This window comes from Antechinus flavipes, chromosome X (genome assembly GCF_016432865.1).
Source record: "Antechinus flavipes isolate AdamAnt ecotype Samford, QLD, Australia chromosome X, AdamAnt_v2, whole genome shotgun sequence".
Classification (NCBI taxonomy): domain Eukaryota; kingdom Metazoa; phylum Chordata; class Mammalia; order Dasyuromorphia; family Dasyuridae; genus Antechinus; species Antechinus flavipes.
Window position 1 is genome coordinate 3950162 of NC_067404.1, and position 21353 is coordinate 3971514.

Consider the following 21353-nt stretch of genomic DNA (forward strand, 5'->3'; position numbering starts at 1 on the left):
ATTCTTGATTCCAGGCCCCACACTTTATGCACTGCTATACCTATCTGTCTTCAGAATTTCCAGTTTCAGGCAGTTGTAAATAAGAGACTAGAAGTCAATAGAGGTTAGGCCTAGATAGGTAGATATGAAAATCCTTAGCATAGAGATGATCATTAAATCTATGGGAGCAGTTGAGATCACTAAGTGAAATGTTATAGAAGGAGGAAGAAATGAAAACCAAGGACAGAATCTTGTGGAACACCTATTGACCCTGATCTTATCAATACAAAAAAATCCTACTCTCTGCAAGGTTCCTGATGATCTCTTATTTACCAAACCCAATGATCTTTTCTCAGTTCTGAGTCTTCCTGACCATCATTGACACTGTTGATCAATGATCTCCTTCTAAATACCTTCCTCTCTAGGTTTGTGGGCCACCACACTCTCCACACTCTCCTGGTTTTTGTTCCTCCCTAGATTGATTGCAAGGCAGCTGGCTTCAATATAGATTCTTACCTCATCCTCAAGTTAAACTTCTTCCCCAAATTTATCGGTTATCTCTTGTTTAAATCCATCTGGACCTGTCTGCTGCATTTGACACTGTTGACCACCCTCTTCTGTATGCTCTCTCATATCTGGGATTTTTTCCTTTGCTGGCTCATCATCAACATCATGCCCCCAAATGGTAAGCATTCTACAATTTTCTGTCCTTGGCTTTCTTTTCTTTTCCTTCTATACTTTCTCTCTTGAAACTCACCTCCCATGGCTTTACTTTTTATTTCTTTGCAGACAACTCCTATATATCCAGGCCTGTTCTTTCTCTTGAGCTTTAGGACCTCATCACCTATTGATTGAATATTTCAGACTAGAGGTCTTGGAAACACCTTAAATTAAACATGTAAAGTTGAACTCATTATCTTTATATTTTCCAAATTTCCCTATTTCCCCCCAAAACACCATTTTCCTTCCAGAGTGTCTCATGTACATAATCTCAGTATTATCCTGAACACCTTACTTTACATCATTTCCTATGCCCAACCAGTCGCCAAATCTTACTGTTTGTATTTTCTCAACATTGCTTGCATTTGACCTCTTCTTTCTACTTTTCCTTTTTATATATGTTTCTATATGTCCTTGTTGTCTCACATAGAACATTAACACATTGTTTCATTCTTTGAATGTGTATCTGTGGTACCCAGTTCTTTGACAAATATATGTTGATTAACTGATTGATATATTCTATAGTAGGAACTTCCCATCTCCATTGATTGAATTTGGTCATGTTCTTTCTTTATCCATTAAAATAGAATCCCTTCCGTTACTGTGAAATGTAATATTCTTTTCTCTGAAATATACTCATTCTCTTGGAGCAGATTTCTTGGGGAGCTTCTAGAAGCAGCCTTAGTTTCAGTTCCGTGTAATAATCACCTCAAATGCAGCCAACTGTTAAAATCCCTTTCCTCTATTATCTCCGGCTTCTGAATCTCCTTCCTCAGGCCCAGTTAACTTTCTTAGAGCCCTATCTCTCTCCTTGGTTCTGAGAGCTCCTGTCGCTAGTTCTTTGCCTCTCCCAGCTTCAGCCTCCAGCCAGCACAAAAGTGGAAGTTGGAATGAATCTTGACTCCTCCTCTGAGAGTGGGATTGTGGGCTTCTGACTTGTGAATCTCCTCCACTGAATCCTGACTTGTGAATCTCCCGGAGTGCTTATCAATTCCAGTGACTTAGCACCTTGTAAGAATCATAACAGTGAACCTTATGGGTTCTGTCCTCATCAAGATCTACCTCTATCATGTCTCACATTTCTCACTCCATCCTAGATAACATAGTATACTCTAGTCATTTTCTATCCTGCCAATTTTGATTTGCTTTCCAAATTATACCTCCTGAGATTATACCTGGAAAGATTTTTCTTGCTTCCCCTCTTTCTTTCTTCCATCTCTTCCATTCAATTCTGTAATGAAAATATGACTTTTGCATCTGGAAAAGTTATGACAATATTTGTCCACATTGCCATTTCTCTGACTTCCTAGACCAAATGACCAATACTTGGCCACTATTTCTCCACAAGTGTTCTCTGCTTTTATTTTATTACAGGCTATTTGAAGGTAGGGATTATATTTGTATCCCTGAAACTTTATCACAATGCTTAGCATATAGTAAAGGCTTAGTGTATAGTTTACCTCTTTCCATTTGAAAGCTCTGGGATAGCTTTCCTTTGAGATTTGTATTGGCAGTCCAGATCCCTTTTCCAATTTTACTATTTCTGTCACTAGTGCTCTCATTCTTCCCATCAATCAAGTTAAAAACACTTGACCCTTTTACCTTCATCTCAACATTCATGGATGGCATGGGTTATAGGAACTGTGGTATGTGGAATGAATGAAGGGAAAAAATCTGAAGTTGTGGGAGGTGATGCCTTGTTTTGCATAAGATGGCATGTTTTGAGTCAATAAATGGACCAAGCTATTATAAGAGTTCCTTGGTAGACAATGTAAAGGGCAGGAACTTTAGAGAAATATACTTAAGGCTCAGTATGATTAATTTAATCCTACAACAAGGTGTTAACTCAGTGGAATTAATATAATGATTCTCTAGTTTACATGAATTATATATTTAGTATAGTTCTACAAGTTGACACTTATTCTATAAGACTGATACCTACGATGATGTACTTAAAGTATAGAAGAGCTAAGAGATCTGGGAGGGTAGACAGAGTCGAAGATAAAGAGCCTCATGGTGGCTCTCCTGCCCCCTGCATTCCTCCACTGAAACAGGACCCATTCCAGAGGTCTCCCAGAAAGCTAGCTGGGCCCTAGGCAAAGGAGACAGACTGTAAAGGAGAGAATAAAGAATTTGTACTCTATTCCTGACCATTCTTGTGCTGGTTATTCTGCTGAAACGAAGGCTGGTCCAAAGGCCCTCCAGAAAGCTAACCAGAACGTTACGGACATACCTTGTAGTAATAGCAGGTATAAAGATACTTTTCAATGTTCTAGACAGAAGCACTCTGTGCTCATAATACTGGGAATGATATGTTTGGGTTAAATGAATCTTTACCTGGAGGAGGTATGAATAGAAAAGTATGAGAAAACCGGGGGAGAGGTTCTAATTTTGAAGCTATGTGAGTCTATATTCAAATACTTTCTTTTCTGTAGGCAGTGTGCTGTATTGTTCTTTCATAGCTTTCCTTTTGTCTACCTTTTCTTACTGTACAATGCTGGAAAAGCATCCATGTTTTACTCCCTGTGGATATATTCCAAGGTTTTGTCTTGTATCATCTCTTCTTTTCTTTCTACTTTCTATTATAAATACTTTTCTATTATATAAAATTCATCCGTTTTTCTGGATTTAATGATGTCTATGCAGATGATCCCCAGATCTACAAATCTTGCCATCATATTACTCAAGCTTCAATCCTATATTACCAATAGATTGCTGGGAATTTCTACATAGACATTCCATAGGCATCTCAAATTCAACACAAACTCAATAGGGAAGGGAAAGGAATCAGCTTTTAAATGGTGCTATGTGCCAAGTACTGTTCTAAGCACTTCACAAATATTATCTCATTTGATCCTCACAACCCTATGAGACAGGTGCTGTTGTTATCCCAATTTTACAGTTGAGGAAACTGAGATTGTAATGCTGGAGAAACTTAGGCAAGATAGAGATTAGAGAGTTTTTAATAATTTATTAAATGGGAGAGAAATACTGGGAACAAATTAGGATCCATGGTTTGGTCCCAGAGCTGAATGAGGCTATGACCTCCAAGAATCCAACCTCCAAACAGCATCCAACAGCCAATGTGAGTTCTCATTGACATATTTATACACAGTAGCTAAACAAAGGCAGGGGGGTGGAGTCCAAACTCTGGTGATCAGGAATCTCCTGGCAGGAAGCATTAATCTGGTTCCAATAGGTTGGGGGGTAGGACCATAAATTCTAACAAGCTGGGAGTTAAGAAAATGTTGGACTCCAGACAGAATGTCCGGATTGAGCCTTTCTGAGTTTACACTGACAGTTATTACCTTAGAGCAAATAGCCCTGAGTTATATATCAGTCTTCATGAACGGGGCTGGGGGGAGGGGGGACATTGCAATTAGAAGGATTGAGGCAGAACAATTAAGGAAACTAATCAGGACCAATTAGGGAAATTGAGGCAAAACAATCATGGAAACTGGGGCAGAACAATTTAGGGAAATTGAGGCAGAACCAATTTAGGGAAACTGAGTCAGGACAGTTAGGGAAACTGAGTCAGGACAATAAAAGAGAACTGTGGCACAAGAAGACAAACAGAAATTAATTTACTTGCTCAAAGTCAAACAAGTTAGTATCTGAATTTATATTTGATGTCAGGTTTTACTGATTCTAGGCCCAGTGCTCTACTGTGCTATGTAACTTACGTTGTTTAACACAGCCCATATGAACTTCCTAATTTTTATAGACACTATTGTAATCTTTCCAGTCACCCAGTTTCCCAAGCTCAGTCATATTTTACTTTTCCTTCAAAATTCACCTCAATTTCCATTTTCAACATGAAACCTTTCTTGATACTCCATGGCTAATTCACTTCCTTTCTCATCCTGGATTATTCAGAAATGCCAAAAACATTGAGAAGACAGTGCTTAAGAACTGATCTATATACCTCCTACTGAGAAATAGGAGTTAATCAGGAAAATAGAGGTGTTTGTTGGTTTTTGTTTTGGTGAGCCAATTGGTCATTAAGTGATTGCCTGGGGTCACACAGCTAGGAAGTGTTAAATGTCTGAAGCTGGATTTGAATTCAGATCCTCTTGACTTTAGGACTAGTGCTCTAACCACTGTTCCATCCAGCTGTTTCAAGTAGAGGCCTTAATAAGTAAAGGAGCCCTGACAATAAGTTCTACTTTCCATCATCACATAACACTTGATTTTGCACTTTGTAACACACCTGTCAGGTAATGCAGTGGGGTCAAACTCAAGTGGAATGAGGCTACTAAACTGTACAATTAGAGGCAATAACCTTACATAAATCAGGCTAAAATTCTGTTGATGTTGATAAGAATATTAAAGATTACTATTTAATTAATGTTAGTTAATTACCAATTAATTGGTACCAATTTTTGAAAATACCTAATATCTTCTCAAGAATCAAGCTTTGAAGCTTCCCTAGATATTATTGGCTATTTTTAGGATATACATCTTTTGTATTTTCCAAAATATGTATGCCTATTAGTTTAGGTTTCATACTATATCAGTTACCCTCCTATACTAGTCTAATTAACAAAAGTGTATTTTAAAAACTGGCATGGGAAGGCTCATGTAAACCGTATGCTATAGTAAAACAAAGAGCCAGAGCAGAAAGCAGTTAATTCAGTTCTTGCAGGAAAAGGGCATTGCATCCACTAGCAAAGTCCAATCAAATGAGTAAAAGCACAGACAGCTGAGTAGGTTTTTTTATATCCTGACCTTGGGCCCCAGCTGTGCTTGATTTAGTGTCAAGATTCACAATCTTTCTCGGGAATCCATTCCTCTCTCAAGGTACAAGAATAGGGAACTACAGATTACAAAGCAGTTTGTATGAGATTAAGCAAGGGTACAAAGGGTGGGGAGTTCTGAAACTTCAGCCCTAAACTATATAGCAGGGGTCAGTTTTCTGAGGCCTCATCCATTCCACTTATGAGTTTTAATGTTACTAACTTCAGCCCAATGTTCTATCTTGTCTAGATTTTCTTGGACCTGACTTACTCCTATATTGGCTTAGCTATCCCTTCAGCACTTCCCAGCAATATAAATTCAGCCAGATCTTCTAAACTGTTTAGTCATTTTTCTGTTGTATGACTCTTCATAACCCCATTTGGCATTATCTTAGCAAAGATAGTGAAGTAGTTTATAACTTGAAGTTGAAATATTATTCATATAAGAAAGTTTTTGTTATTCTGATGATATAGCCCAGGTGTTATAATGTCCTCTCCTTCCTTTGTTATGGTAAGATTCAAAGAAACTGTATTTCAAAGTCTCATTTGCTTCTAAGATTAGTGATCTTTAACAATAATGACACTAACTAGCTCATATATTAATTTTCATTTTACTTTTTTTTTCATTCTGCTATTTATAATTTTCTTGCCAACTGCAAGTAATTTCTCCTAGAGCTGAAACAAAACAAACATTTACAATATTATCATCCATGTAATAACATAATCAAAGGAAAGGTAGATACCTTAATTTACAAATTGCCTACAAAATTTTCAAGAATAATTGGTGGGTTTTTTTTTTTTTTGTGTGTGTGTGTGTGGAAATGTGTATCATCCCCTTCTTCTGGTTCAAGTAGGGAAGTAGCATACTTTCATTTCTGGGCTTTCTCATAAGACACCATAGGCAAAGCATTAGTGCAGGATTGATTTCCTGTCAGTTTGATCTTGTAAGGCTATAGATATAGGTAACAGACACTTGACTATATGTTATCTGCATTTAGTAAATAATGAAATAATTGGTTCCTTGATCACTGAAAGAAAGAGGAAAATAAAACTATCTTTAAAAGTCTTGGCTTTAAGCTTGTCTGTCTTGATGTGCCAGGCCAGCTCTGACTCCATGGAAAGAGAAAATCCTACTATCTTTGTAATGCCAGAGAAACTGAGGCAGGAGAGAGATTAGAGAGTTTTTAATATTTTATTAATGGGAAAGTAAGATTGACTGGACAGGACTCTCATCTCAAATTATCCAGTCAGACAGAGATAAGTATACTGGGACCAAGGAATCCATGTTGGTCCCAGGGCTGGAGGAGATTGTCATCCCAAAGAATCCAGTGTCCAGCATCCAGCGGCCAGCTCCAGCCTCTAGCAATGAATGGAGGAACCCCAACGTCTTAAATACCTTTTCTCTAAACAAAGGAAGGGGTAAGAAGCTGTCAGGATGGCCATAAATCCTAAAAAAAAAAACCCAGAGACAGGATGTCTGAATACACAGAGATATCTTGGAATATTTTAGAGGGATAATGTAAATTCTTGAGGACAGAAAAGAGTCAGGAGGTCTACTCTCTTGTTTATCTTGCTTGGGCTAACAATTTATAACCTTAGAGTAATTGGTCCTTAGTCTTAATGGATGAGAGGGAGATTTACAGCTTAGGGGATTGACACAAAACAGTTAAAAAAACTGAGACAAAAGGAAACCAGTGCAGGGAAACTGAGTCAAGACAGTTACAGAGAACTGTGGCATAACATTCCACACTCTCTCTCCTAAATATTCAAACCTTTGAATCTTAGCACCTTCCTCTAGGTACCCAGGAGGTCTTAGCACCATAATTTTGACCAACCCAAAATAAAACTAGAAAAATGTAAGGACTTATATGGCAAGAGCAAGTCTCTCCCTGATAACCTCAGAGTTAACAGCTGTACAAAGGCTCCCTTGTTACAAGCATGTCAGGTCCTCTACAGTTCTGGAGCATCACCTCAGCCAGAGAATCCAGTTTGAGATGGACAGTTAGATCTGTGGTCATTTGTGCACTTAACTAACAGCAAGGCTCAAGGGCTCATTCAAAGGGCAACCCACTCCAGGGGAGAAGGGTAAGGCTTGGAGTAGCTTCACCTGTCCCTGCCCAGAGCTGCTGCTACTAGAATACAGATTTCTGAGCAGATTATGCACAGTTAGACCAGCAAGGCAGGCAAACTCCAAACATTTTAGGTGCCCCATGCCAAACTTAAAGGTCCTTTGAAATGCTGAAATACTTAATAAACTGGGGTTACAGGACTGAAGAAAAACAGTTCAGAGAGACTGCCAGTCCCAGGACAGGTGTCTGATTTCTAAAACTTTTCTAAAAAAATAATCCCAAAAACTGAGTCTGCCAGGACAAGGGATTCTAAAGCTAAAGCATCCAAATTCAATTTGAACTAGTGAGATAGGGGGTGGGGTAGAAATGCCTAAGGCAAAGTGAATAGGAGCTAGGGGTTCTCATTCTTTCAGGAATGTTGAAAAAAATATACCAGTTTCCCCAATTTCTATCTCTTCCTCGCCCCCCCCCCTTTTTTTTTCTCATGGAAAGGAATTATCAAATGACCATTCCCCATATAAACCCCAGAGTGAATCAAAATCCCTATACATACCAGATTAGTACAGTAGTGTAATAGGCTGAGGCTCAAGTTGATGCACTGAGGTCCCAAGCACATGAGGCTAAATAGTAATTGGACCATACTCTAGTAATATATAAGCTTGGAGAAAGAATGGCCCCCGCCCACTCTTTGTGCAAGTCCTGATGTGTTGTATAGGAAATGACGATTTTGGTGGGTGGAGGCAGGGGAGTGGAAAAGGAAGGGGAAGGAGAGACTGCTGGCTGGTGTCTTGTCACAGCTGCTTACATTGCCATTGCGATGGCCCTTCATCTCTAATCCCCCTCTGCTAGCTGGCTTCCTGTTGCAGCTGCCCATATTGCTATCGCAATCCTTGTTCACCTCTTCACTTCAATAAAGATTGAAGATTTTTCCCTTAACCTGAATTCCTGACTCCGGCTGATTTTAAATACGCAGTCATTACAATTGGCACCCAAGTGTGGGAACCAAGGACCCTACTTTCACTGAAGAAGTCTCCCGTGACCAGGAACTTAGGTGAGTATAAGACAAACAGGGAACTTATTTTCTTAAAGACTAAATTAATAACCTTTTTTGGCTGAAATGGGACAGATTCTCCATCCCCCACTCCAACCCCCCCAACCCCCGCCCCACCCAGGAGTGGTGCTATAGAAAGCCTGCTTAAGCTGATAGACGATCAAGGGCTACTTGTAACTTGGGGACAGGCAGCTAAACTTCTGGGTATATTAAAACGCACCTCCCCTTGGTTCTTAGAGGAAGAGAAAATCTCTCTAGATAACTGGGCATTGGTTGGTCAACAGCTCTCCGCATATTACAATGAAAACGGTCCTCGTTCAGTTTCCATCAAGGCATTCTATGTATAAAATATAATACCGTTGGCCTTAAGATACCTTATAAGTTCTAGAAGAAAAGGAAAAAAACTCTTAAGAACAGCCAAATAGGGAAGCCTGAGATAAAGGAGGAAGACAAAGAACAGATGAATGACCATATCCCCACAGGGCAGGGAGACGTAAGTGAGGCTCAAGGGCGGGGTGAATCTGAGGCAGCTTCAGCCCCACCTAAGGAGCAGGTAATTGACTTTCCTCCATCAATTCCACCCTCTGGGATGGAGGGAGGAGGGGTGGGGGTGGGGGCAGTGACAGCACCAGCACCTCCCCCCTGCATCCAGCCTCTCCTTTGAGTAGATTGCAAAAGGGACTAATTAAGGCCAAAGAGGAAGGGAAAATGTATCAGAATTTCAAAACCACATTTTCCCCGTTATTCAACAGTTTAATTCTTCAGGTCAAGAAAGTTGAAAATATGCTCCTTTTGATATAGAAATCCTCAAAGACCTGAAAAAGGCTTGCACTCTTTATGGAGCTATATCAGCTTATGTTAAGATGTTATTACAAAATTTGGCTTTTGAAATCTTGACCCCTAATGACTGGAAATCTATAGCAAGGATATGCCTAGAACCTGGACAAAACTATTTGTGGCTTTCTGAATATAGTGAGCTCTGGAGGATACAAGCCCAACAAAATAGTCAAAGTGGAGTTCATCCTGCAATCACCTGTGACCTACTAACAGGTGTAGGTCCTTATGCGGATGTCGCAGTGCAGATTAATTATTCTTTAGCAGCATATGAGCAAATTGCAGCTAATGCTATCAAAGCATGGGCTTCTCTCCACAATAAAGATGACAAAGGTGGGGCCTTCACAAAAATAACACAAGGGCCAAATGAACCCTTTGCTGACTTTGTGGGACGTTTGTAGACAGCTATCACAAGAACAAATGGAGAAAATGCAATAACAGACATTTTGATAAGGCAACTTGCTAAGGAAAATGCTAATGAGGTTTGCAGAAGAATTATACTAGGACTGCACAAGGATGCTCCTTTAGAGGAGCTCATAAGAGGAGCTCACAGTGGGCACAGATGCCTTTTATAGCCAGGCTATGATGCAGACTTCCCAAAATCCAAACATGGGAAGATAGAGTCCCTCCTGGCAAGGGACTTCCAGAGAGACTCGTAGATGCTTTCAGTGTGGAAAAGTAGGGTATCTGAAAGCTCAATGTTGGTATAGAGATAGAATGGGAAAACAGGGTGGGAGAACAAGACCCAATACCCCATGTCCAAAATGCAACAGAGGCTTCCATTGGGCCTCAGAATATAGACAGATTCAGGGAAACGGGATGAGGGGCCCAACCCCAGGGCCCAAGGCAAAAAACACTTGGGGCATGATGGCAGCCAATGGTGCACCCAGAGAGTGCCTACAAGTCCAGTACCCAGACATGACCAATCAGCCAGAAAGCCATATGATGGGAGAAGGGGATTACATAGTCAACCAGCCAGGAAGCAACCTGATGGCAGAAAGGAATTACAATTGGGGAGAATAGAGCTGTATGCAGCTGGGACAACTGAGATACCCCCTGGAGAGGTGAAATCTGTTCCTTTCCAGCCTATGGATCCCTTACCTCCAGGCACAGTAGGCTTGACCATTTCACCTCCTTTTTATACATACAAAACAGTGTCCATCCACACACTGATGTGGGAAACTGGGGAATGTGTAGATAATATCCCAGTCACTAATACAGGTAGACAATGTATGACTTATCACCCAGAAGAAGTAGTAGCATCAGGTTTACTCATACAGAATCCTAATAAGCAACCTGGTGATAGTCTCCCAGATTTTGACTCCAGACCACAAAATCCAGGAATATACTAGAAAGCAGCTGTAACAGCTGACCGACCTATGCTCACGATCTATATAAATGGCCTACAATTGGAAGGATTGGTAGACACAGGTGCAGATCGTACAGTCATTAGAGGTGCCAATTGGCCCAGTCACTGGCCAAATATTAAAGCAGACACCTATGTCTGGAGTAGGAGGATCAATAGCAGTTGAAGTCAGTGTTGCCCCTATGAGATGGACTTTTGAAGGCAAAACAGGAGTTTTTACTCCTTTTATAGTTGAAAAAATCCCCATCAATCTATGGGGAAGAGACGGTTTACAGCAATTAGGGTTAAAAATGAGTACTTCGGTTTTTTAAGCAGGGCTGCTGTTGAAGGCCTGCCTGTACTCTCACCTGTTTCTATCCAGTGGAAAACTGATACACCAGTGTGGATAGAACAGTGGCCCTTAGGTAGCAATAAAATTCAGGCCTTATTAGATATAGTACAGGAGCAGCTTGAACAAGGGCATTTACAACCTTCTCTAAGTCCTTGGAATTCCCCAGTGTTCGTTGTAAGAAAGAAATCGGGAAAATGGAGGATGCTCACTGATTTAAGAAAAGTGAATGAACAGATGGAAACTATGGGAACTCTTCAGCCTGGACTTCCATCTCCTACTCAATTGCCTAGAGAATGGCCTCTTTGGGTCATCAATATTAAGGATTGTTTCTATTCTATCCCTCTGGATAAGGAGGATATGAAAAGATTTGCCTTTTCAGTGCCCAGCGTTAACTTAGCTGAGCCTTATAAAAGATATAAATGGACAGTTTTGCCACAGGGAATGAAAAACAGCCCCACTATATGTCAAATGTATGTTGCTGCTGCTCTTGCTCCAATGAGAAAAGCATTTCCAAAAGTTATGCTATTACATTATATGGATGATATATTGGGATGTGCTCTTGAGGAACAAATGCTAGAAGCATGTCTACAAAAGACCATAGAAACACTAAGATACTACAAATTATACATAGCTGAAGAGAAAATTCAAAGACATGCTCCTTTTCAATATTTAGGATATGCAGTATACCCTAAGGTGCTTACAGTACAAAAACTGTCCTTAAGAACAGAGAAGCTAAACACCTTAAATGATTTTCAGAAATTGATAGGAGATATCCAATGGATGCAACCAGTGTTAGGCTTGACTACCTATCAGTTACAACCATTATATGCCATTTTAAGGGGAGACAGTGCTTTAAATTCACCATGCCAGCTTACAAAAGAAGCTCAAGAGGCTTTGAGAAAAGTTGAACAGGCTTTATCCAATGTAGTTGAAAGAGTCACTCAAAAACCCTTGGAAATATCAGTTTTTGCCACACAAGAGGCACCCACAGCAGTCCTTCCACAAGGAGACAGTGTGATAGAGTGGGTGAACCTCCCGGCACAACCAGAACAAAGCCTTACTCCTTACCCAGTGCTTGTGGCTAGAATTTTATTAAAGGCTATTAAGTGAACAGTACAATTATCTGGGGCAAGATCTGATAAGATATACACCTTTTACACCAATACACAAATTAATGTGTGCTGAGAGACCATCCCAGAGTGGCAAATTTTATTAGCCATGGCTCCAAATTTTACACATGGGTCTCCATTAAAGATAACCAGACTTTTACATAATTGGCAATGGATTCTTGAAGAAAAAGCTTCTAAAGTTCCTCTTAAAGGACCAACTATCTTTACAGATGCATCCAAACACAATATTTGGCTGTATACTCTCATGACTTAACTATAAAGAGAGTAGTCAGAACTCCTTTTCAGTCCACTCAGCAGAACGAATTATATGCAATTATGCTAGCTCTCACTTATTACCCAGGAGACATAAATATAATATCTGATTCAGCCTATTCAATAGGTTCTCAGTACAAAGAATTGCCACAGCCCAAATAAAATTTGCAGCTTCTAATATATATCAATTCTTTAAGGGACTTTAGGAGCAAGTGAGAAAACATCCAGGTAACATTTATATCTTGCATGTCTACTCACATAGTGGACTCCCAGGTCCTATTTTTGATGGGAATTCAAAGGCAGATAGCCTTTTAACTATGTTAGCCAGTACGCCTTTATTTCAGGAGGCCCAGGAATCCCATTCTAAATATCATCAGGCTGCTCGAGCTTTGCGTTTACAATTTGGGATTACAAAAGAGGAAGCTAGGAGCATGGTAAAAAGCTGTACAGCTTGCCTTCCTTTCCACGCTCCTACACTGCCTCCAGGGAAGAACCCTCGTGGTATGAGACCCAATGAAATTTGGCAAATGGATGTGACCCATTATAAATCTTTCGGTCGTCTGTCTTTTATCCATGTTGTGGTAGATACCTTTTCAGGATTCACTTTTGCCATACCAGCAGCAAAAGAGACAGCCCGAGTGGTCACTGAATTCCTCACGCAAGCATTTGCCATTATGGGTGTGCCACAAGCAATAAAAACAGACAATGGTCCTGCATACATCTCCAAACATTTTGCACACTTTTGTGCATAGTATAAGATTTTACACACCACTGGCATACCCTTTAATCCTCAAGGACAGGCAATAGTAGAGAGGAGAAACAGAAACATTAAGACGCTGCTCCAAAAACAAAAGAAAGGGGGAGCCACAGGTAACCCTAGAGAACTATTAAATCTAGCACTTTATACTATTAACTTCTTGATTTTTGACAAAGATGCACTGGCTCTGGCAGACAGGTTTTATTAGCTTTTTGTAACTTCCATTAGCTAAATCTGACTTGGTGTGAGGAAAAATCTCCAAAGGGAAAAGTTCTCCCTTTGGAGGTTGTGAGTTACTCATTTCTAGAGTTTTTGTGTTATGCCCCAGTTCTCTTTAACTATCCTGACTCAGTTTCCTTGTACAAGTTTCCCTTGTCTCAGTCTTCCTAATTACTCCCCTAAGCTGTAAATCTCCCTCTGGTCCATGAAGGCTGAGGACCAATTATTCTAAGGTTATAAATTGTTAGCCCAAGCAAGATAAACAAGGGAGTAGACCTCCTGATTATCTTCTGTCCTTGAGAACATCCCTCTAAAATATTCCAAGATATTTCACTAACATCTTTATCTCTGGGTATTCAGACATCCTGTCTCTGGGTTCCTTTTTGATTGATAGCCTTTTCCAGCTGGGCTTTCCCGATCTTTCCTACTCTTTCCCTCTTCTTTGTCTTTAAAAGGTATATAAAGGTTAGAGATTCTCCATTCATTGCTGGAGAATGGCGGCTGGCGGTGGATGCTAGACGCTGGATTCTTTGAGATGATAGTCTCCTCCAGACCTGGGACCAACATGATTTCCTTGGTCCCAGTATATCTTTATCTCTGTCTGACTGGATAATTTGAGATGAGAGTCCTGTCCAGTCAATCTTACTCTCCCATTAAAAAAATATTAAAAACTCTCTAATCTCTCTCCTGCCTCAGTTTCTCTGGCATTACACTTGAAGGCAAACTTGGTCATGCACTAGGGGAGATTTTTATAAAATTTTGATTTAGATTAGAGGGCTTTTAAGGTCCCTTCCAATTTGGAGATTCTGGAAATGTGTCCAAAAAACAAGAGTATGTCTTTTGCTCAAATATTTTTCTTTATTACCATGTACATTGGCTAAGGTTAGGCAATCAATAAGCATTATTTATTAAGCACTTTTTAAAGTCAGACACTGTGCTAAGCACTGGGGACACAAAGAAAGGCAAAAACAGACTTTTTCCTCCAAGAGCTTACAATTTAATGGGGTAAATAATATGCAAACAATTATGTACAAATTTTACAATATTTTTTTTCCAAATACACATAAAGATAATCTTCAACATTCATTTTTGTAAGAATCTGTGTTACTAATTTTTCCCTCTTCTTACCTCTCCCTCCCCAAGACAGCCGATAATTTGATATAGCTTCCATATGTGTACTTCTTTTAAATATGTTTCCATTTTTGTTAGATTGGGCAAGAAAAATGAGACCAAAAGGAAAAAAAAAACATAAGAAACAAAACAGACAAACAAAAAAGGTGAAAATACTATGCTTCAATCCATATTGAGTCTCCACTGTTCTCTGTCTGGCTAAAGATGACATTTTCCATCCCAGGTTTATTAGAATGGCCTGTGCAAAATATATTCAAGCTAAAGAAAGAGAATACATTAAAGGGATGAGCATGAGAAAGGCTTTTTGTAGAAGATGGAATTTTAGCTGAAGGAATTTGAAGCCAAGAGAAGCAGATGAGAAGGTTAAACATTCCAAACATGAGGGGCAACAAGTATAGAAGCATGATGTGGGAGAGTGCCTTGTGGGAAAAACTGAAACAAGACCAATGACTCAGAATTGCTGAGTATATGATAGAGATCAATGTGTGAGAAGACAAATTGATGTTTCTTTTTTGGCCACAACAACTCTTGAAGATTCTTTATAAAGTCATTTAAGTGACTGAGCACTGCATTAGTTAAGGAAATAACCACATCAAGTACTTCACAGAACCTAAGGAAGTAAAATTTCCGATAAAATTAAAAGGCTTGCTAAAGGTCAAGCAAAGTTTTTTGAATCAAGTAGAAAAGTTGCAAATGCTGGGATAACTAGAGGGACTTTGAGGCAGCTAGATTTCCTTATGGACAAGGGCTTTGTAAGTGGAAAGGTAGAAGACCCCTCAGATGGAGGGTACCTTTCCTACTATTTGTATTTTAAATCAGAGCATCTGAGAGGGTAAAGTATAAGACCTGGACCTGTCATTTATTTGGTATTTAGTCATGAAATAAATATTTATTAAGCACCACAGTGCCAGGCAATGTGTTAAGTGCTGTGGATACAAAAAGAGACAAAATACAGTCTCTGCCCAAATGGAAGTGACAATCTAAGGGGGAGTGCAAATGAATTTGTATGAAGGAAGCTATATCCAGTACAGGATACAAAGGAAATAATTAACAGAGGGAAGGCATTGGAGTTAAGAAGGGTAGGGAAGGCTTCCTGTAGAAAGTTTGACTTAAGTTGGGAGTGAGGTCATTAGTTGGAGTAGAGGAGGAAGCATGCTCCAGGCATGGGGTAACATTGAGAAAATAGGAAAGTTCCTCTACCAATGAAAATTGGCACATTCTTGGCAGTTTATACTCTTAGGGAGTTGGTAATGAGTTGTCAAATAACTTTCAGGGGCTCAAACAATCATTTACAGATCCTCAATCATGTCCATTCCTCTTCCAAAATAAAATCTTAAGTTTTTAAGTTAAGTTAATCTTAAGTTAAGTATCTTTAATACATATTATTAATGTGTCCCTACTCACACAGATGTATCAGAAACTTGAACCCCAGTTCTTCCTGACTGCAAAGTTGGCCCCTAAACAATAAGCCATGCTGCCTCTTGGGTGGAGGAAGGTGAAGATAAAGTAGTTTCTTCATATTAGACTTCATGTAGGCCCAGAACTAAAGATAAAACAAATAGCTGTTGACCTTTCTTAGAGCACAAATTGTACCCTTGGAAGTAGAAAGAAAAAAAAATTAAACTGATTAGAATTTAATTTTATTTGTTAGAATTTACATAGTAAGGTTATAATTTAATTTTATTTAAAATGAATCTACGATTTAATAGCTGCAGTTCTTCTATGAAGTTATTTGTGAAAGGATATTGATATTTGTGAGAAGTATCATTGACAGCTAACTTTAAAATTCTACTTTTGTTTCTGACATGTATTAGCTGAGTGACATGACCTTCCAATGTTCTGGGAATTTCTAAGTTTGAATGTTAAGGCAAGTTTTAGATATGCAATGCTGGAAGGACTTTTATGTCCCCTGATGAAATCAAATATTTGAACCAGAAATAAGATACATCCAGCACAGACCTCCACTTTGTTTCTTTTTATTAAGAGGCAGATACATTCATGTGCGAAGAAAACCTTTAATTTTAGACATAATACTTATGATGTATTTGTCTCATTTATTTAGAAGGGTGAGAAATAAATGTTGAATCAAAAGATGATAGATAAAGGTAATAACATCATTACTTCAAGAAAACATTTCATATTTAACCTAGTGGATAAGTTGAACATTTGGGGACAGTTTTTAGAAACCACAGACAAAACACAACAGCCAGTAGATGATACAGATTGTGATAAACAGTTAAATTGTTATAGCATGATAAATAGTGACCAAATAGTTAATTCAATTTTTACTATTAGATAATATTAATATCACAAAAGAAAAATAAAGCAAAGTAGTTTTTAGTAAGAAGTACAGAAAAGTTACATTTCCACAGAATGTTTCCAACTTCAAGGTAATGTAAGATATTTAGTATGACTGACCAATGAGTTTTCAGGAGAAACTGACTTGGCTACAAAATTCTGATAAAAAGGTCAAGGCTAGAAAGTGGTTTAAACCAGCTGGTATCAATGACCTGGAGAATGCTTTTTTAAATCATTTTTTCTTATCTTTCTTTTTTTGTGTGTGTGAGGTAATTGGGATTGTGATTCGAGAAGGCTTCTTTTTTAAAATATTTTTTTCTTGGAGAAGAGAGGAGGGGGGAAGAAAGGAGAGGGGAGAGGAGGAGAGGAGAGGGGAGAGAATGCTTCAGTCTGTATTTAGACACAGTCACTTTCTTCTCTGGGTATGGATAGGAGTTTTAATCATTAAGTCCTTCAGAGTAGTTGTGGATCATTGTACTGCTATCTTTCTTTCAATAAAACATCACAGACTTTGAAATTGAGTCTGAGGTCTTTTTTCTCACATTTCTTTGATATGAAGGCAGAGTCAAAAGGCATTTCAGGCTTTTCCAGATCACTGGGGTACTGGGCCCGTAATTCTATCCATGGGGATGGGACACCTGTACACCAAACCTGCCTCTCAGAATTACCTGGACGTTTTTCTAAGGAATCATTTCCCCTTCCCTTCTAAAATAAAAGAGTATCTTTGCCTTCAATATATATTATTTGTAAAATGTTTTTCTTTTTTAGTAGCTTAGTATTTTCCATGTGCCAGTATTGGTGAAAAAATTAGATGCAGAAAACTTGCAAAATATGGATCCCTGCTGCTTTATAATTTCGGCACAATTTCCATTTTAACTGTTTTTAAAATCATAGATGAGACAGCTTCAATTTTAGATATGAAATGTAAAAGCAGGAATCTTCTGTCCAGGAGCTCTCTGCTTTCCCAACAGGCATAAGGCAGCTAGCAGCTAGTACCTCTTACTTCTAAACCCATGGCATGGTGGCTGAATTCCTTTCATGACACCTGCTTGTGGACTGAGCAAGTGACAAACTGTAGTGCAGAGAAACTGAGACAAGACAGAGATCAGTTTTTTATCTTTTAATGAGGAAAATTTAGAATAGCTGACCAGATGGAATTCATGTCCAAAATCATTTGGCCCCGAGAAACTGGGGCAGGGACCTTATATAGGATTTTAGCTAATTAGGGTTTTACAAATGCAGATAAGGGGTGGCAGGACCCTGGGAGAATGGACAAGCCATAATCCAGGAAAGGATCATAACTTAATTCTGACAGGATAGTTAAGATAAGAAGGTCTAGGGCAGGAGACAGCAAGGTGTGGGGCAATACCCAAAACAAGGGAGAATTATCCCAGCAAGTATTTAGATAAAGCACCTCAAGTTTATCACTCAATGGTATGTGAAGGGAAGTCGAAGCCTCAAGATTTTCCTGACTCAATTCTCCCAGTCAATGGCAAGAAAGGATGTGTGTGTGTGGGTGGCCATATTCATTTTATTCAGGGCATAACAATTCAGGACATAACAAAACCTCTATTTCTCTCTACTATAATTGCCTGAAAGAAGTTCACAATTCATTCTTCCACTAGTTGTAACTTCCTCCCTATCTCTCCCTCTTTCTCTCCTTCTCTCCCTCCCTCTTCCTCTTCCTTACTCTCTAGTGTTCTCTGTCTCTCTCTGTGTCTGTGTCTGTCTCTCTCTGTCTCTCTCTTTCACTTCTCTTATCTCTCTTTGTCTCTGTCTGTCTCTGTCTCTCACTGTCTCTAACTTCTCTTGTCTCTCTTTGTCTCTCTGTCTCTGTCTCTCTCTTTGTCTCTCACTTCTCTTCTCTCTCTTTGTCTCTCTGTCTCTTTCCCCATCTCTGTCTCTTTGTCTTCCTCTCTGTATCTCTTTGTCTCTCATTCTCTCTGCCTCTCACTCCTTTCTCTCTTTCTTTGCCTCTCTCATTCTCTCTGTCTCTTTTTCTGTGCCTGTCTTGCTGTCTGTCTCTCTGTGTCTTCCTTTCTCTGTCTTTCTGTCTCTGTCTCTGTTTCTCTTTGTCTCTGTCTCTGTCTTTCTGTGTCTCTCTATCTCTCTCTGTCACTCTATCTTGGTCTCTATCTCTCTGACTCTCCCTCACTCCCTTCTTCCCTCCCTTTCTCCTTTCCTTTTCTCATTTCTTTATATGCAAAAAACTAGGGGAAGGTATGAAATTTAAATAAGACCAAGGATGGTACCAAATGATCTTACTTAAACTTATGATTAAATTTTCATTGTGAGCATTTTTAAGCTTTACAAATAAGCAGACACTGAAGATTATGTTAGGATGATACTAAAAAATGAGTAGATGTGAAATATGTCCTGGGAGAAGGAGGGAGAGGAAATATGGGGGAAAAAATCTCATTTAAAAGAGACACACAAAGAAGAGTTTTTATGGTAGAGGAGAAAATGGTAAGTGAGCAAGCAATAACAACTTTACTCTCATATAAATTGGTGCCAAGAGGTAATACATACACATATACATATATACACACTGGGTATAGAAATCTTAGTGAGAAATGAAATGGGGAAATAGATAAAAAGAGAGGGTGATAAAAGGAAAGAAATATAAAGGAAGACAGTGGTCAGAAATAAAACAAACTTTAGAGGACGATCATAATAATAAGAAAGAGAGAAAGTTAAACAAGAAAATAAATTGGAGGGGGAGAGCTAGATGGTACAGTGGATAGAGCACTGGCTCTGAAAACAGGAGAACCTAAATTCAAATCTGATCTTAGACATTTAACACTTGTTAGCTGTGTGACCCTGAATAAGTCACTTAACCCCAGCTGCCTTACAAGAAAGAAAGAAAGAAAAAAGAAAAGAAAACAGAGTGTAGAAAATGCATAGTTAATAACTGTAATTGTGAATATAATTGGGATGAACTATCTATAAAATGGTAGCAAGTAACGAATGGATTAGAAACCAGAATCCAATAATATGTTGCTTGCAAGAAACTCACTCAAAAAAGAAACCTATATAGAGTAAAAATAAGGAGCTAGAGCAGAATCTATATACTTCAGCTGCAATAAAATGTGCAGGGGTGACAATCATGATGTTAGACAAAGGAAAAATAAACAAAAATAGACCCCATGAAAAGAGATAAAGAGAGAAACTTTATTTTGCTTAAAGATCCCATAGACAATGAAGTGATATCAGTACTAAATATATAATGGCATAACATCCAGATTCTTAAAGGAAAAGCCAAATGAATTACAGGAGGAAACAGTAAAACCATACTAATCAGGAAGTTACCATTCCCCTGTCAGAGTTAGATACATCTAAACATAAATATTTTCTTGTTTGTTTGTTTGTGTGTGTGTGTTTTATTTTACAACATTGCTATTGAGGAAATATTTTCTGCATGATTTCACATGTAAAATCCGTATCATATTTCTTGCCTTCTCATAGAGTGGGGGGTACAGAAGAAAGGAAGAGAATTTGCAACTCAAAATTTTAAAAATGAATGTTATCTTTTATATGCAATTGAAAAGTATTAAATGAAAGAAAGAAATATACATTTAAAAGTTATCGTAAGTGAAGAAACTGAGGTTGAGGTTAGGTGGCTTGGCTAAGGTCACATAATTCATGGAAGCTTTGCCCAGTGGTATGATAGGTATCATGGAGAATGCAGAAGAAATTTATAATATATTGTCCTTGCCCTCTAAAGAACACTTAACAAATACTTTGTTAACTGAATAAAAACTGATATTTAACTTGCATACACTTAATTAATTCTAATGAGTACCTTCTATGGGCTTGGTACAATTGTAGGATACAGAGGTGGAAGCTGAAACTTCATCCTTGAGGATCTGTAATTTCATTCACTAAATAAGACACCCATACAAATTCACATATAAATTGTACATTTTAACTAGAGACAAGATCTAAAAGGAGAAAAAAAGAATCTTTAATTCAGTAAGTGAGCATATAAATGTGATATTTGGGGAAGGATCTGGATCTGGGGGTTAATGAAGAGAATAAAATAAGACTATTGTGTCTCTGCTCTGATCAGACCAATCAGGAGCATTGTATTTAGTTCTGGGAACTACACTGTCATGTAAAACAAGGGGAAGGTCACCTAGTGAACTGACAGAAAGCAGATGGATCAGGGACTACAAACCATTTCATATGAGGATTTGATGAAGGACAAGAGTTATTTAGCTTTTATTAGAGAAGACTCAGAGGAGAGAGGTGGGCATGAGACTGTCATTTGAATAGTATTTACGTCTCTTGTACTAGACCTTGGCAGATAGACAAGACCAATAGTTAGAAGTTAAAAGATGATGTCAGCTCAATATAAGGAAACACTTCCCTATTAATCAGAGTACTCCAAAAGTAAAATGAACTACTTTCTTGTACTTTCTTGTATCTTCAAAGAGTGGCTAAGGACATGGGTAAGATTTGGATTCTGAAACCCCTTTTA